Genomic DNA, 18,830 nt, shown 5'->3' with positions numbered 1-18,830 from the left:
CACCTTCTGTTTACCTGTGTTTACCTTTATTTTGCAATTTTTGTGCATATTTTATATTTTTACATAAGTATGAAAGAGAATGAGATTTAAACAAATGGAACATAAATTTAAGATTTTATTATAATATGTGATATGATATTTAACAAAATATAAATATTATCAGAAACTGAAAAAAAAACTAGACCAGAATCTAGACATTTTGATGTAATTAAATTACAGCTTTCTAATTGATTAAATAATTATGAACCGGCAAAGCTGAGAAATATTAAATGTTTCATTGCAAGCTGATGTACTGATTTGACAGATATGTACTCAGCTGAGAACCCCAAGCTTCATGAACTCCAAGCCAATGTTTGGCTATATATTGTTGTCCATTCCCAGTTTTTGTCATTAAATAGTTACAATGGCTAATGCAATACTACAAGTGAAGTTCGTTACAAACAGACTTGGCAACCAAAACCTAGTACACAATGGCTTTAAGTTTCAAGCAAAAAACAGAAGGGGTGAAAGGACTTACTGGAAATGTTCTACTGCAAATTGTCCTGCTACAATTAATACATTAAACAATATACCAACCAAAGTATCAGCAAATCACAACCATGAGTCTGATAACGTGCAGTTGAAGGTAGATGTAGTCCTGCAGAGCATGAAAAAACGTTGCATAGATGAGCTCACTCCAGTTCCCACTATGAACACTGCTACTACTATCTTTCTGGACTATGAGGTCGCCATACGCAACGCAGCATACTCCATCTTTCCTGGCATCAACGCAAAGGGCTGGTTTTTTTTTCACTATACTCAGAGCATATGGCGAAAAGCTCAGGAAACAGGTCTACAAGTGCCTTACAAAGAAGACAACAACATCCACCAATTAGTACGTCGTGCAGCTGTGTTACCACTCATACCCACTGCTGAGGTCGAAGACGTATGGTTTAATGCCCTTACTGATATAGATGATGTTGAAACAAACGCCAACTACGTTCCCTTCACTGACTACGTAACAACTTACTGGGTAGAGCAGAACAGACACTTATGGAACCACTACACAACAGAAAGTCCAAGGACAACCAATCACTTAGAAGGATGGCATAGTAAACTTAAGAACATGTTCAACATCCACACCCAAACATATTCAGACTCATAAAACAACTGAAACATGAGGAAGCCATCCATGACTTGACTATGATTCAATACGCAGCTGGTGGGAAAAGAGCAGTACAAAAGAGAAAGTATGTAGACATCAACAACAGGTTAGCAGCACTCAAAACCAGACATCGTAACCAGGAAGTCACAACTGTCCAGTTTGGTGATGCAGCTTCATACCTTCTGCACCTTGACTAAATTGATGAACTGTTAAATTGTTATGTGAAAACAAAATTATTGTGTATGTTTAATATATATGATCTAGTGCTTAATATCGTAGAGACTGGTTGAATGAATGTGTTTAAACTGATATTGTTACTTTCTTATGTCTTATGACTTATGTATATCAAAAACTACTGATTCATTAATATACATTATGTATTCATATATATAACTGTTTATTTATATTTCCTTAAATTAAAAAGTATAATATTCAAAATTTACTTGTTTCTTTTTTATTATTTTTATGCAACAAAATGGAAATTCACTGACAAAATATATCATTTACCTGTCATTAATTACAAAATCAATTAACACCTAATCAAACATTGTTTATACAGTATAATCCTTTATCTACACTATTTTCCACCTATTCCCACATGAAAATTTACCTTTTTATTACCTATTTTATAAAAAGTTGGAATAGGTGGAATGAACCATAAAAAGGTAAATTTTCATGTGGGAATAGGAGGAAAATAGTGTAGATAAAGGATTATACTGTATAAACAATGTTTGATTAGGTGTTAATTGATTTTGTAATTAATGACAGGTAAATGATATATTTTGTCAGTGAATTTCCATTTTGTTGCATAAAAATAATAAAAAAGAAACAAGTAAATTTTGAATATTATACTTTTTAATTTAAGGAAATATAAATAAACAGTTATATATATGAATACATAATGTATATTAATGAATCAGTAGTTTTTGATATACATAAGTCATAAGATATAAGAAAGTAACAATATCAGTTTAAACACATTCATTCAACCAGTCTCTACGATATTAAGCACTAGATCATATATATTAAACATACACAATAATTTTGTTTTCACATAACAATTTAACAGTTCATCAATTTAGTCAAGGTACAGAAGGTATGAAGCTGCATCACCAAACTGGACAGTTGTGACTTCCTGGTTACAATGTCTGGTTTTGAGTGCTGCTAACCTGTTGTTGATGTCTACATACTTTCTCTTTTGTACTGCTCTTTTCCCACCAGCTGCGTATTGAATCATAGTCAAGTCATGGATGGCTTCCTCATGTTTCAGTTGTTTTATGAGTCTGAATATGTTTGGGTGTGGATGTTGAACATGTTCTTAAGTTTACTATGCCATCCTTCTAAGTGATTGGTTGTCCTTGGACTTTCTGTTGTGTAGTGGTTCTATAAGTGTCTGTTCTGCTCTACCCAGTAAGTTGTTACATAGTCAGTGAAGGGAACGTAGTTGGCGTTTGTTTCAACATCATCTATATCAGTAAGGGCATTAAACCATACGTCTTCGACCTCAGCAGTGGGTATGAGTGGTAACACAGCTGCACGACGTACTAATTGGTGGATGTTGTTGTCTTCTTTGTAAGGCACTTGTAGACCTGTTTCCTGAGCTTTTCGCCATATGCTCTGAGTATAGTGAAAAAAAACAGCCCTTTGCGTTGATGCCAGGAAAGATGGAGTATGCTGCGTTGCGTATGGTGACCTCATAGTCCAGAAAGATAGTAGTAGGTTGAAGTTGCAGTTGATGTTGTTGACATAAATCTTTGAGTAGAGTAAGAAATCTGGTATATACAAGTTCGCTCTTGGCTGGTAGCAAGCTGCACATTAGCGGATACATTGCGTTGTCAACCATTGCGTGGAATGTGTACAGTTGGTAGAATTGATTAGGGCATGTATAAAATGTGCCGTCACCATATATAGTTTCTGCAGCTGCTAATTGTGTTAGATTCTTGTGTGTACTGAATATCAACATGCGTCCAACTGTGTTGTCATCCACTAAAGGGAAGGGGTCTCCTTTTGTGGTCTGTGTCCAAATACCATCTATGTTGATGTCATCAGCGGTCTTTGGTAAAACTGGTAAAGTTTTCTTGCGTTTGTTGTACATGGCTGATTTACAAGATGGGAAAGTAGGAATATTTTCCACTAGTTCTTATGTGTCGTCATTCCAGTCATCAGTTCTGAGTTTTACTAATTCTTCTTCATAGATAGTGGGAACTGGAGTGAGCTCATCTATGCAACGTTTTTTCATGCTCTGCAGGACTACATCTACCTTCAACTGCACGTTATCAGACTCATGGTTGTGATTTGCTGATACTTTGGTTGGTATATTATTTAATGTATTAATTGTAGCAGGACAATTTGCAGTAGAACATTTCCAGTAAGTCCTTTCACCCCTTCTGTTTTTTGCTTGAAACTTAAAGCCATTGTGTACTAGGTTTTGGTTGCCAAGTCTGTTTGTAACGAACTTCACTTGTAGTATTGCATTAGCCATTGTAACTATTTAATGACAAAAACTGGGAATGGACAACAATATATAGCCAAACATTGGCTTGGAGTTCATGAAGCTTGGGGTTCTCAGCTGAGTACATATCTGTCAAATCAGTACATCAGCTTGCAATGAAACATTTAATATTTCTCAGCTTTGCCGGTTCATAATTATTTAATCAATTAGAAAGCTGTAATTTAATTACATCAAAATGTCTAGATTCTGGTCTAGTTTTTTTTTCAGTTTCTGATAATATTTATATTTTGTTAAATATCATATCACATATTATAATAAAATCTTAAATTTATGTTCCATTTGTTTAAATCTCATTCTCTTTCATACTTATGTAAAAATATAAAATATGTACAAAAATTGCAAAATAAAGGTAAACACAGGTAAACAGAAGGTGTCATTTATGTAGGGCTTAATTACTATAAAAACAAATCAAAACATCAAAGAAACTTGTATGTGGGAATAGGAGGAATTATGTTTTTTTAAAAAGTGGGAATAGGTGGAAGACACCGTTTCCTTGGTGGCTTATTATAAAAATCAAGACTGAAGTCTTCAAAGTCGCTAATCGTCAACTATTCTCTGCCACTGATTTTGGCTTATTTTCAACATCCGAAATGACACGAATGCGATAAGCTCTAAAGGTTACAGACCACCAATTCAACCAATGAGCATTTGGAACGTACGCAAAAATAGTCCTACGCAGAAATTACCCCTGTTCCTCTTAGTGCTGTGAAAAAAGTTCTCATCTTATTTTAAAAATTTAAAGAGTTTCTGAAAGGAAAAACATTTCTGTACATTTTATAGGTGCATTTTGCTTCTTGTGATGTGAAGCCTAATCTCCATAATGATTTTTAAATATACCCCTATCTTGTGAAAACACTGGGATTTCCCATGCTATTTATAGACCCTTCACTTCCGGTGACCAGTACTGCACTGCAAGTCTGCTAACCCCACATGCCATTCTGAGGATTGTGAGCTGACATATGTAGAATCATGCTGATATATAGTCATCTGCAGGTTAAAGTTAAGGTAAAGTCCAGAGAAGCCATTGAATATTGTGAAATTAGCATAGAAGCCTATGGGAAGTGGAATTAGTGGTTTTTAGCCTTAAGGAGAAGCCATGGCAAAATGAAAAGTTTTTTGAAATAGCTTTAAACTACTTGAAGATCTTGTTAACTTTGCCATGAGAGGAATACACTACAAAAATCCTTCAAAATATGCATTTTTTTAAGTTATAGGTCCAAATTATTGAAAATTGGTCTTTTTGGCTGATTTTTATGTCCTATCTTGTAAAAAGTGTAGAAAATTTAGTAAAAATATCAAATATTAAACTTTGAGGGCTATATTTACCTAAATATTGTGGTAATAAGCACTTGAAATCAAGTTTTGTGTAGATTTGAGCAAAAATTAGGTTAGAAATGAGGAAAAACTCACTTTCATTACTGCGGTTAAGGCCATATCAGCATTCCCCTATGGCAACATGGAAAATCCATTATTGAGTACTTTTTTTGCTTTAGGTGCCCTTTACTGGTCATGTTTTAATGTGAAAACACTGTATTTACAAATTTAAAGCCAAATATATCACCTTTTGTGAAAATTTAAAGATTTAGGATTTTTGACATGTGATCAAGAAAAAGGGGGAGGCATGTCAGAAATAATTTTTTAAAAATAGACCAATTTCTCAGAAAATGATTACTTTTAAAACTATTTCTTCATTAATATTGTTAAAAAACAAGTTGTGATTGATATTTTTTATTTGAAAAGTCAGAAAAAGTTCTTTGCAAATATTTAATACATTTAAGTATGGTAGAATATTGTCACTTTTTTGCTCGCACAACTTGGTTACCCTATATTTAAAAATCAAATATTTAAAAAAGTGCTTGTCACATTTCACTGAAACTTTGCAAATGCATTCAGTATGTGTGTAGGAAGATACCTGTATAGTTATTTATTTTTTCTAAGACAAAAAGTGACTCTTTAGGTTACAGACCACCAATTCAACCAATGAGCATTTGGAACGTACGCAAAAATAGTCCTACGCAGAAATTACCCCTGTTCCTCTTAGTGCTGTGAAAAAAGTTCTCATCTTATTTTAAAAATTTAAAGAGTTTCTGAAAGGAAAAACATTTCTGTACATTTTATAGGTGCATTTTGCTTCTTGTGATGTGAAGCCTAATCTCCATAATGATTTTTAAATATACCCCTATCTTGTGAAAACACTGGGATTTCCCATGCTATTTATAGACCCTTCACTTCCGGTGACCAGTACTGCACTGCAAGTCTGCTAACCCCACATGCCATTCTGAGGATTGTGAGCTGACATATGTAGAATCATGCTGATATATAGTCATCTGCAGGTTAAAGTTAAGGTAAAGTCCAGAGAAGCCATTGAATATTGTGAAATTAGCATAGAAGCCTATGGGAAGTGGAATTAGTGGTTTTTAGCCTAAAATGATGTGACTTCCGGTAGAATCTTGGTTCCCGTGATATGATTACTCTTTCGTAACCGTGAAGACCCAAATGTTTCCAATCAACACAACTGGTTACCAAGAACCAGATTAAACGACTGGAAAAGGCTATATATAGATGACGGGGCTTGGTAATGTATTATTACTTACATAGTCAATTGTAACGAACCCCTGTGTTTTTATGATATTTAAGAGGTACATTTTTATTTCGTATGATGCTAGAACTATGACGATATAGCAGTAAACATGGCACAGATCTGCAGCATAACGTGGAGTAATAATATATAATTATGCAAAGCATATGCGAATAATAGCACTTGAATTACGAGTGCAAGAAGTCGCTCACAATATTAGCGACTTAAAAACAAAACAAATTATACGTAGTCTTACATGTAAAGTGTAGCTGGGTTATGAAATGTGTTGTTTTTATGTCATCTATTTTCAGTTTCAGTCAACAAATGTCTGTAGTTCACTACCACGGAAATCCGAATATTATATTATACAATGTATACCGTGTTAAAATTTTGAATATAACTTTACATGTATATAAAACGTGATTTTGGTATTATCGTACATGTTAGGTAAGGAATTTTGTAAGGAAGAAAGTGCATGGTTTTTATAAGCATGAAATTGGGTTGATGTATTTTCGAAATTGAAAAAGTAGAAATTTTTAACTGATTTGTAAAAGGAAGTCTACTATGTTCTCAAATTAAAGAGACAAATAAAACAAATTCATCATAGTACCACCACAAAAATCAAATGGTTTCTTCCTAAAGTGTTAAAAATAGTCAATAAATCTCGAGCACTGAACTGACAATTTATTCGTTCCATGTGAGACACGTGCGAATGATTACAAATAGTTTTCCTTGTATCTTGTCAACTATCTGTCAATGTATGACTCTCTAATAAAGTGAGTCCTTAAAACCAGGGGCGTAGCTGCCTATACGCAAATACGCAGTTGCGTACTTTCGGAAAAAGTAACAAAAATAAAAACACACATTTTAAAGATGAAGTAAAAGTTTTATGCAATGACTCACTAGGGGTCTTGAGCGACCCCCCCCCCCAAGACCCCTCGCCGTAATTTTGCGTACAAATAAAACAGGCCTGGCTACGCCCCTGAAAACATATTGAAACAGTTTTTTACTTTGGTTTATTGGTCTGAAGTATTTGATAAACACGAATCAGATGGATAATTCAAAGAAAATTGTGGAAAAAGTTTTGGGTCCATGTACTGAAGCACTGAGTCAATGAAGATTTTTAAATACAAACCATGTTCTGAGCTAAAGCTGAACAATCTCTTTATAAGTTGATACTACATGTTTAATTTCAAATGTTTCAAAATTAACGTTTACGTTACTGCCATGTGTATTCAAATTATTGTACATGATTTGTGCACTATCGATCATCGATGATAGAAAGAGTAATCAAGGAAACCAAGGTTATAGCGGTAATCAAAATAATGTTATCCAGGGACAAAGACCAGACATTGAAAACAGACATACACAACAAGAACATAAAGTAACTAAAATCATACATACAAAGTAACAAAAGCAAATGAGCAACTTGGACTCCACTAAAAATTATGAAATATTTGTTATACTTTTGTTTGAAATTGTTGTTAATGAAAATGCCAGCCAATCATTTCTACAAAATCCATGCAAAATGTGTCGATCATCATGCTTCAATTGTTGAAGGGTGCATTATAATTTAAAAGTTGTCGACCTTTAGTTTACATCACTATCTAGGTACGGTATAATATATAATACTATATGCAGGGTCGGCTTCTGGTCCCGGAGTTTCATGCCATCATTTATTCAAAATTCTGCACAAAATCAACAAATTTCGCGTACTTCTCTAATTACAATTGTATTATTCTTAAACATAGAGGAACAAGATTATACAAGACAAAAGTTATTACTTCAAGTTTTACATTTGAACTCGTTGAACGACTGGAGAAATAAGTGGTAGTACATGTAAGTTGTCTTTGAATGGCACTCTGTTGGATAAAGCCCGAAAGCTCCCTAATGAATATGCTGGCTTGTTTTGATTACAGGATTCAATATGCCAAACAACCGTTCGTCTATCTCGGACTTGACATTTTATGAGCACCTTTGCGGGTTTTTCTTGAAAAGCAGAGGATGCTTACCCTACCAGTACATCTGGTCCATGCTCCCACTTTTTGATGGAGACCTATATGCCCATTTCCTTTCGGGTTTTTTTTGTACTTATTTTGGTAAGTTCTCTGTTTTCCCTGTCTGGTCTTTATCCTTGGATTATATTCTTTTGATTTCTTCTCGAATCTTGATTTCCTTGGATTGATACTCTTTCTATTGGAGGCAATTGAGCATGACTGAAATACTAGTTTCCTTATGCAAAGTAATTCCGGCATGGTTCAGTCTTTCGACACAGATTTGTTCAACCTGCGTTACCCGAGTTGTTTAGCGTATTATTGCTTTTCTTCAAGCCAATATATATACATGTAGGTTGTAGACACGTCCCACATATATATTATTTTCCTGGTTACTTCGTTGTTTTTGAACTTTCGAAGCTTGTTTAAGTACAGTTTTCTCATTTAGTTTTCGGTAGGCTTTTGGCTTTATGTTAATAACAAAGAAATTCTACTGCCAGGGTAAAACAATGGTTTACATGTAGCTAAAGAGAGACATCGAATTGTGTTCTGTTTGGAAACAGGTTCACTCATTGTGGCTTTCTTTACTGCTGGTTTGTTCTTCACGTCGGAACATCTGTGGCAGTGATCTGTGGTGACATGGTAGTTAGAGTCCCAGTCTGGACCTTCTTGAAAGAGTAATCAAGGGAACCAAGGTTCTAGTTGTAGTCAGAAGAATGTAATCCGGGGACAAAGACCAGATATGAAAAACAGACATACACAACAAAGACCATAAAGTAACTAAAATAATACATACAAAGTAACTCATAAAAAGTCAAGTCCGGGGTAGACGAAAGAGAAAAGGAAAACTATGACAAGTTGAACAAATCAGTTTTCATGGTGCAGATAGATACACCGTTCGGTAACGATCCACGCGTTCATGATGATGATCATAAAACTTCTGTAGTTATGACTTCAATCTTGTAGCAACATAACCCTGTTCCAGAGGCCTACCTGTTAGAAGTCTAGCGCGATACAAAAAGTCTGCGTGCGTAGTTTCGGCATAACGTATGAGGTGTGATATGAACTCTTCATGCGCAGGTGCTGAAGGGATGTTGCCACAGATTATAGGAAAGTTGACAATTCTGAATGAAAGGTCATCACGTTTGTCGTAGAGTTTGGTCGGATTCCCATACAATATCGAATGAAACATTCTTCTTAATATCAGCTTCGTTTGAAATGCTTATATATTCTTTATATATGATTCATTCTGCTTTCTCTTTTGCTTCAAGGAAAGTATGTTTAGCCTTTGGGCCTTTGCTAGATACATTTTTTTCGGGCCATCACATTCTTTGTCGTATTTTCTTACCCTTTAATATGTCTGTTTTGTTTCTAAATTTGTTTGGTTGATTCCTTCTTATGCCCATGGAAATCGAACACACAATTGAAACTAATTGACCGCCTTGCAGACAGTGTTGTTCAATATCGAATCGATCTTTCCTCGATAACCAACCGGAAGTCTTTAATTACTTCTCCGTCTAAGAATCAGGTAAAATGTGTATAAGGTGTCGCACATGAAGGAAAAAAACAGAGATTTTATTGCATTAACCAAGTATTTATACCCGATAACCTCCAGAAATATACATCAAAGTGTTTGTAAAATTTTCCTTTTTAAGATATTTATGTCAAATTTAGTTGAACTGCACAATGAAAAAATGGTGGGAAAATTTTCCCGCACTTTTTCCTTATATAAGCAGTCAAAAAATTTTTACGTCACAGATGCTTCAGGATAAATTTGAATAGCTTTTCCTTTGTTTTCTAGATGTATTGAATATATTTGTGGCAAAAAAGACCAAATTGAGAAATATGATATGCCACCCATTGCCTGATTCTTACACAGAACTTAAATCATGAACCATCTCTGATGACGTGCCCAATATCGGCATTTACTAGTACATTGTAACTGTCTTTTCCTTGCTTAACTTTTTGGTTATTGAAAAGACGCGGTTTTATCTTTAGATGGTTCGAACATAATTTGACATTTTGATTTGGTGATACTAACATCAACTGAGATCGTTGTTTTCATCCTTTTTACTTTTCATGTCAACTTTTGATTAATTGCAACCTGTTCGTTAAAGTTTAGTTGGATAATGTTCTGAAGTCGCTTGTCTGATTGTAATGTCTGATTTTCTTTTTTATCTAGACTAATTAAAAAGTTGCTAAAAATGTATCTGTAAGTGTTTGTAATATATTATCAAGGCCGGGCAGTTATTGGTTAAGGAAAAATTGCAACAAGTGCAAGATCACGGGTATTGTGAATGTAGGAAGGATTATAGGCAGCATTGTAGAACTTTTTTTCTGTTCTGACCCGCACCGCTAAGCTTGACGTGGAAGACTAGGGCTAGGGCGCTTTGCCCACAGAGCAACTGGGTTGTGTGCCCCATATGGTTGAATGAGGCAACCCTGGCATGCTACATGCTCGGGTTGTCAGTTCATAATACGCAAAACCTTATCGCAAACCATAGTGGTGCAACGTGTTGGGAAAAATGCCATATTCCTCGCACGTTAAAGAATCCTATTGCGGTATTCAATACGAGTAGGAACATTGGCGCTCCGCTGCAGGACGCTGAATTGCCCGACCATACCCACCTCTCCTTATTTCCACTTGCAATCAAATTTCTATTATCCTTGTGTCCCAACCCATTTTTCATTTCATCATAATTTCATGTTCATCTTATCATCAATTATATGTTCCTCGCCTGGATATAGCTAAAATACTGCTGTGTTCTGCTCGAGAGTTAAACACCAACCAAACAACTGTTCTCTTAAGTACATCGGCATGTCTTCTTGCCAGCTTTTCCCTGGCAAACCGAGGAGACTCTTTTTGTCTGTCGACTTTGAAGACAAGAAATTTCCAGTCTTATCGAAGGTGAAATTCTCTGGGAATTTACCAAGAGCGCCGCTGAACTCTTTTATGAAATCCGGTAATAAATTACTCCACGGATTTGCAGTCTTAATGGCTTATCACAGATGTTATACGGTGATTTTTGTCCAAATTCCTAAAAACGATAAAAGAGACAGTTTACTTGTATTTTCTAATCAATTCCAATTTTACCTCCAATAGCCCATAAAGTGAAGACAGACACATAACTAATTACAGAGCTATCGAATGCCGTGCTACATTTAGTTCCATAGTGTCTTTGGTGTTTGTGTTGCACTTAATATACACATATGTATATATATTAGCGCAATGATAAAAATATTAATAAAGAATTGATTAATTATTATATATCGCGATAGTTTAATGATATTACTGTACTTCTATCATTACAGATTAATAAATACTGTTCAAATTTTAGCAATTTTATTCGGTGAAACCTTTTAAAAGTTTGTATACATCAGCATGTGTAAGCATGGGATGTATTGGCTTTTTGGTTTCACGACATCTGGCTTAATATCAAATCTGTCTAGTGGTCGTATCTTGAATTTTGGGTGATTCCATTCCCATGGCGTCTTTATTGCAAATTTAAATATCAAAAACGGTGTCATCGACTACAATGCCAAAAATGCATTTCAGTTAAGCACTAAATTGAATTGAAATGTGTTCTATTCTGATGAATACGAATAAAAAATCCTCTTTCCGGTTCATGATATGCCAATCCAAACACCGTAGTTTAATCGTGTCTCTTTTGTCAACTTCCCTACACAGAAATAAAAAAGCTATATTTTCATTTAGCTCTGTGTTATGACAAACATAGAACAAAGAAATTGCTAACAATATAACTGCAAAGTGTTGTCACAGCGAATACCATAGTTAGCTTCAGTGAATATAGTTCAAAGGTTTTCCTTTTCTCAAAGAAAATCACCTGAAGAACTTTCTCAGGAAAACCGAGAAATTGCCAGAGGAATTTAAATTTTTTATCAACTTTAATTAAAATACCCATGAAATGATAGAAAGGTTAAATCCCAGTTACTAGTAGCTACCCAAGGCAGTTCATCAGGTAGTAATCATTTAATTAAACGAAGACCAACCTAATTCGTTGAAGTTAAGTACGTTATTCGCTGTAAATTGCAAGGTTGAGAAATGTTTGTGGACTTCATTAAGGCTTTTAAAACCTAAAACGTATTTAGTTTTCTTGGATACACACTTTAAGTACATTTTAACGAAAAACTTTCAGGATGAAAACAGTTTGCATTAAAAGCAGGGGGCACATGTAGAACGAAATTTTGTATTGCTCTGGAGTATCATATTAAAATTTATATAGGGTTGCATTTGCAACTCTCAACGGAGCAAGAATATTTCCTCCATTCCAAGATCTTTATCTTTATGTGTAAAATCTTGTAATTTTGACAACATACAAGGCATGTCGTGTACACATAATATACAATAGACTCTTTAATTAAGAAAAAACATTCTTTGGCATGAAGGACCGACTAAACATTTATATTTCAGTAGCTGTAAGAATCATGCAAAGTCTGAAAAAATGTGATACACCCCAAAAAGGCTACATATGTTTTTGTCAGTAAGTTGTTTTATGAGTCTTTACTATGAAATATGTAATTATTCATTCAAATCTGCCTGCTGTTAGGAGATAATCAAGATTGAAAATCCAATAGATTCTATTGTATTTGAGTGTCATTTACAGAGTTATCTCCCTTAATTTTGAAATCTCCAGTGCATTCTACATGATTTTTATCAGGAAACAGGTTATATGAAAAACTGAATGTTAATTTCTGTTTACAGTGGCAACTCAAACAAAATATCAAAAATAAAAATATGTAGGTTTTTCACCCATGAATCACATTTTGTATGATTCTTAGCTGGAGTGCTACTTAAATACTATATTTCTTTTTGTATAGTTTTAGGGTGGTTTGTTGCATTTGAATGAGTTTTTTTTTCAGGTAATGTGTAATATACTTGTTCCCGTGTCATTGCGAAAGTATAAAACAGCCTGAAGAATGCCTATTGCCTATCGTTGATATGCTGAGTCACTTCGATGACATCGTGAAGGCAGGTTTTGTTCCCAAAATGAAATCTCACATTTTAAACAACAGAAGAAAGGATTTTAAGATGTTTCTTACCACTTCTATTTCTTTTTATTAACTACCGATGTCATCGTTTGTATTTACCATCAGACCACGTTAATTTTGTGCATTTTTCCTACTAAAGTGATTTTCTCAAAATTTTTATACGCTGGTCGTGTCAAGGAAAATGTTTTAAAACTTTGAATTTATTTAGAATATTCTGAAGATATTTTACAGTTAGTGTGCTATAATCACACTTTTTTTAAAGAATATAGAATGATCAAGAAATTTTAGAAGTTCCCAAGGCCTACTACCCTTATTCAAATTTTGACATTATCTGGGCTGAATATACTTTCACAACATCCTGACCCAACTTCTGTTTTGACCCTGTATTATGTAAAGGTTAGGTGGTCTGGTCACCTTTTTCTTTTCATTTATATTACTATTAATAGGAAGAGTTATGTCCCTTACCCTAGGTCTACCTCCTTAAATAAATGTTGGTTTATGAATTTATCAGGTGACATTTTTTTCAAATTCTTATGATGCCAAAAAATCTACCATGATATTCTAATTCATAGAAGAAATATTTTATGTGATTTAGTGTAGATAATTATGATTTAAAATAATATTAGTCTCTCACAACTCTTTAAATGGTGGCTCTCGATTGTGTGTAATTTTATTACTTTTAATGTTCATGATATATTTTATTGCATATTTAATTTGTATATGAGAGGTGAGACTTGAATTAACTATTTGTCTGTCTGTCTGTCTGTCTTTAATTTGGAAAGAGTACATGTACAAACTGTAATCATGGCAACTTAACCAATTATCCGACACCATACATTACAAGTACAATAGTCATGTACAAATGATTAATATTTTATGTGATTGAAGTTATAACAACATTTGTCAATTACTGTAATTGATACTTAAGGTTATTACGCAAAGAAAATCTTACTTGCTAATTTTACACTTTATTCAAATGCGATAAAATAATGTTGGTTGTGTTAATTTCAAAATGAACAGTAATAAAAAAATGGGCGATTGTTTTAAATTCTCAATTTATTTTGAGCATTGAAACACAGTACAGTATTTTAAAAAATATATGGATATGTTAAATATAATACATTTGTCTGGATGGCTGTCTGTTTTTTGTTTGTTTTTTTTGGTGGGGGGGGGGTTATTATTAGCTTACCTGACCAAGAGGGTCATGTGAGGTTTGGCAATAACTTGCGTCAATCGTTGTCCGTCGTCGTTAACATTTTCAAAACTCTCCTCTGACAGTACTTGACATCCCTTCGGCTCCTGCGTATGGAGTGTTCATATCACAACTCATACGTTATGCCAGAGCTTGCCGAAACTACACAGACTTTTTGTATCGCGCTAGAACTCTAATAAATAGGCTTCTGGAACAGGGTTATGTTGCTACAAGATTGAAGTCATCACTACAGAAGTTTTATGGTCGTCATCATGAACGTGGATCGTTATGGTGTATCCATCAGCACCATGAAAACTGATGTATTCAACGGGTCATAGTTTTCTTTTCCTCGTTTGTCTACCCCGGACTTTTTATGAGCAACTCTGCGGTTGTTTGTAGAAAAGCAGAGGACGCTTACCCTACCGTTGCACCTGGTCCATGCTCCCAGTCTTTAGTGGAGTCCGAGTTGCTCATTTACTTTTGTTACTTTGTATGTATGATTTTAGTTACTTTATGTTCTTTGTTGTGAATGTCTGTTTTTCATGTCTGGTCTTTGTCCCTGGATTACATTCTGTTGATTACCCTATAACCTTGGTTCCCTTGATTACTCTTTGACTAATTAGAACCAAATTTAGTATGGATGTTCCTTAAGGTGTTCTGCATAGAACCTGGTGTGGGGCATATGAGTCAGACAGTAGTCTTTCGCATATATATATCAAAAACCGTTAGGTTTAGTCAAATCATGACGAGATCTATCTGTGGTCAAAGTTTCGCTTCAATCTGCTAAGCCATGTTTGAGTTATTATATTTTTTCGACATTTTCTTTTTGCTATTTTTAATTTTATTTCTTTCAAAAATCTTCTCCTCTGAGTCTTCTTTACCAATTAGCACCAAACTTGGTATGAATGTTCCTTGAGGTATTTTGCATAGAACTGTTGTGGATATATATAGTTCAGTATTTTCCTCCATTTCCAATTTATTTTAATAATAACCTAGAATAATATTTTTTATTGAAATGTGTGCTCTAAAACCAATAGATTATTCCAAATAATATTATAATAAATACCACATCAGCTATTTTTTCTTTGTTTGATTTTCTTTAGGGGATGCTTTTATATAATTATTAAGATTCTAAATTTTTGTTTAAAACAGGGAAAGCTTCCAACAATATACAGAACTTCGATCAAGTTTAAAGATTATAAAATGAAAATCGTTCTTTGATATGGTTATAAGTACCCGTGTAGCATAGACCTGTAATTCTATGCTAAACACATGGAATGTGAAATACAATCTAATTAAGTACTTCTCCATCTAAGAATCAGGCAAAATGTGTATAAGGTGTGGCACATGAACAAAATATGCACAGAGATTTTATTGCAGTATCCAAGTATTTATACCTCAAAACCTCAAGAAATTATCGTCAAAGTGTTTGTAACGTTTGCCTTTTTAAGATATTGATAGGTCAAATTTAGTTGAAGTGCACTGTGGAAAATGGCGGGAAAATATCTACGTCATCAATGCTTCAGGATAAATTTAAATATCTTTTCAGTCGAGTTCTAGGTGTATTTTAATGTTTGAGGCAAAAAAGACCAAATTTGGGAAAATGATGTGCCACTCATTGCCTGATTCTTATGCAGAGTGGTACTTAAAATTAGACCTATCAACTGTTGCATTCAGCCACTGCATAAGGGAACTAAAAACACTCTGCTGTCTGTTCTGATGACCTTTCTGATCAGCCAATCAGATTTCATCTTTCATGATTTTGAAAGCATTATTCTAACTTAGTGGAAAATCCGAGGATTCTGAAGAGGTCAACTGAACAGAAAGCAAAAGGAGTTTTGTTAGATACTACATTTAGTGATTGAATGGAACAATGGATAGGTCTTATTTTATTCAGATTGTGTAATATAAAATCCCTGAAAAACTAATCTCAATAAAGGATGTCAATAAAATTACAAATTAAATTACAAATGAGAATCCGGCAAAAAGTAAAAAAAAAAATCCTGAAACATGCATGCCAAAAACCTTTATATCTTACAATATATTCGTACTCAAGAAATTTTTGTCTATTTAAAAAAAATGACCACTTTTTAATCTATGCATCACTGACTTTGTTTGGAACTTATATTATTATCAGAATGTTTCATTTTGGTATTTAACTGAGTTATCTGCCATTGAAATATCAATTTGCGATGCATTCCAATGAAATTATAACTCATCTTACAAAAATCTTGTCGTTATTTCCTGATTCTGAATATAAAAATAGTCAAACTGCACTTTCAGTTTTTTTTCATTCCATTTTTCATCCACTGCCTGATTCTTACAAAGATTGACACTTAAGGAGATAGACCTAGGGTAAAGGGCACACCTATTAAAAATCATTGGAACGTTTGTATGCAGCATTTTACATTAATCTTATTTAAGCATTTAATTAACTTGGATTCATTTTATTCTGCTTTAAACGAATGCTTGAGAGCCTTTGGTGAAATTGAATATGATACAAACATATCACTGATTCCACGAGTTATGTACCTTACCCTAGGTCTACCTCCTTAATGTCCGAAAAAAAAATTACCAATTTTACATCTCGTTGCCTTATTATAATTCCGTATATATAGCACCTATTCAAAATAATGTATTAACTCAAAGGAAATTTCAATTATAATTTTTCTTTCGAAAACTTTTCGATGACATAAATGTCAATTTTCTGGACACAATTTCGTTCACATTCATCACCAACGCTTACTCTATTAACCGTATCTGCCATTATACGACTCTTATTCAAGTCCCCTTTAACATTTATATTCGTATCATCTATTTTCGGTGCATGCCTTTTTTTATGGTTCGAGTCATAAAGGAAAGTCTCGATTGACATTTCTTCATTCATTATCTGGTCTTCGTGTATAGTAGTAGGAGATACCGTATTTCTCTTTAGTCCCTCGCGAATCGGTTTGTAACAAACTCTAACCATGATTGGATTGACCAGGGCGACGAAACAGTGATACAATATGGCAGCGATTCTCCCTTTTGTTGCATTATCTTCAGAGTTGTTCATCATAGCTATAAGCCCCCACTGTAAAGACCACGAACATGTCATGATGGAGTTGATGACTATATTCCTAACCATTCCGTTGAAAAATTCCCGTTCTATGGACGGGGTCATTCTCCGGATAGCCCTTTTTTCCTTTATATTGAAATATGCAGCAAAAGAGGTTACTAAAATCAGACAAACAATGCAAATAAAAAAAAGCAAGGCCCGAATGACTATTCCCAATGTTAGATAGGGATTGTGTGAAGCAAAAACACTTGCTGTGCACGTTAAAGCTCCTGTTGAAAATTTGACGTTTTCATAGAAAGATGAAATACACAAGGCACTTGTAATAATGTAAATAGCCGATGCAGTAACAGTTGGAATTTTAGTGTCAAAAAGTACTTCGTATTTATACGGTGAAATGATAAACAAAGCCTTTTCAACGGCCACAAAAGTAAAGTTAGTTATTTGGACACTTCTGAAAAGGCGCAAGGCAAAATACATGAGTTTGCATTCAAAAGTATTTAACCATATTCCATGGTTCAACAGTATAAAAAACATCATTGTCGTAAAGTTCGCTAACATAATAGAATCCCAAGATAAGAGCATTATTACAAGATGATGTCCCGGGGTCCTGAGTTTTTTCGTTCTCCATATCAAACTGATAATTCTGAAGTTTTGGAATAGCACAAACAATGTCACTAAAGCTGTCACGGAAAGATGAATTGCTATGTCCCTTTTCGATGTTTCCACGGGATAAAACTGTTGTCCATCTCTTGAAATGTTCCAAGATGGCAGTGAAAAATTATTAGTATCTCTATCCACCATCTCTTAAGTACATGTATGTTCAAAGTTACGAAGAATCGTTAAACGTTTTGTATACGAATTTCAAATTCTTACAGCGCATTGAATACATTTCCTTATTATTCCATGCTCTCTTCGTTAATTACCATGAATTTGTGCTCTTTCAAGATCCAGAAGTTCTAGAGACTCAACCCAGTTTCAGAGTTATGATTTCGATACATCATAGCCCTGTGGATGTCAAAATAGAACGATAAAATAATCCCCATTGATACCAAATGCTTATATTAACTGCGATCACCATGACAGTATTAGTCCTAATTAGCAGTCGATTATGGCCTCTTATAGTCAGCCACCTGTCTGAAGCTACGATCCAGATAGGCGCTATTAAATATTGGTATTTTTTTCTAATCCAATAGGTTTTCATGACCAGTCGATAATTAATACGAGGTAACCATATTGTTTCGAAACGGTTATGCAAGTATTATATTCATTTTAATATTTGATAATGTAGGTCTTACTATTTAATTTACACATAAGTCGTATTATGTTCAATAGACAAAAAATT

General features: G+C 34.1%; 1 long non-coding RNA gene and 2 pseudogenes across 1 annotated transcript; 2 read left to right on the top strand and 1 right to left on the bottom strand.

Annotated features, from left to right (window-relative positions):
* The first annotated feature begins 148 nt into the window (after positions 1–148).
* Positions 149–1,501, top strand: LOC148621193 (uncharacterized; annotated as a pseudogene).
* Positions 1,502–2,222: 721 nt separating this feature from the next.
* LOC148621192 (uncharacterized) lies at positions 2,223–3,874 on the bottom strand (annotated as a pseudogene).
* A 2,760-nt stretch (positions 3,875–6,634) lies between these two features.
* LOC148621191 (uncharacterized) lies at positions 6,635–14,374 on the top strand. Its single transcript, XR_015920843.1, has 3 exons — positions 6,635–6,681; positions 12,661–12,730; positions 13,110–14,374. It is a non-coding gene; the product is annotated as an uncharacterized LOC148621191 (long non-coding RNA).
* The last annotated feature ends 4,456 nt before the right edge of the window (positions 14,375–18,830 follow it).

Source organism: Perna viridis, chromosome 3 (genome assembly GCF_037379345.1).
Source record: "Perna viridis isolate PV_CMFRI_1.1 ecotype Kerala chromosome 3, ASM3737934v1, whole genome shotgun sequence".
NCBI classification, from domain to species: Eukaryota; Metazoa; Mollusca; class Bivalvia; order Mytilida; family Mytilidae; genus Perna; species Perna viridis.
Note: the sequence above shows the minus strand (reverse complement) of the source record. Positions and strands in the feature narration are given on the sequence as shown.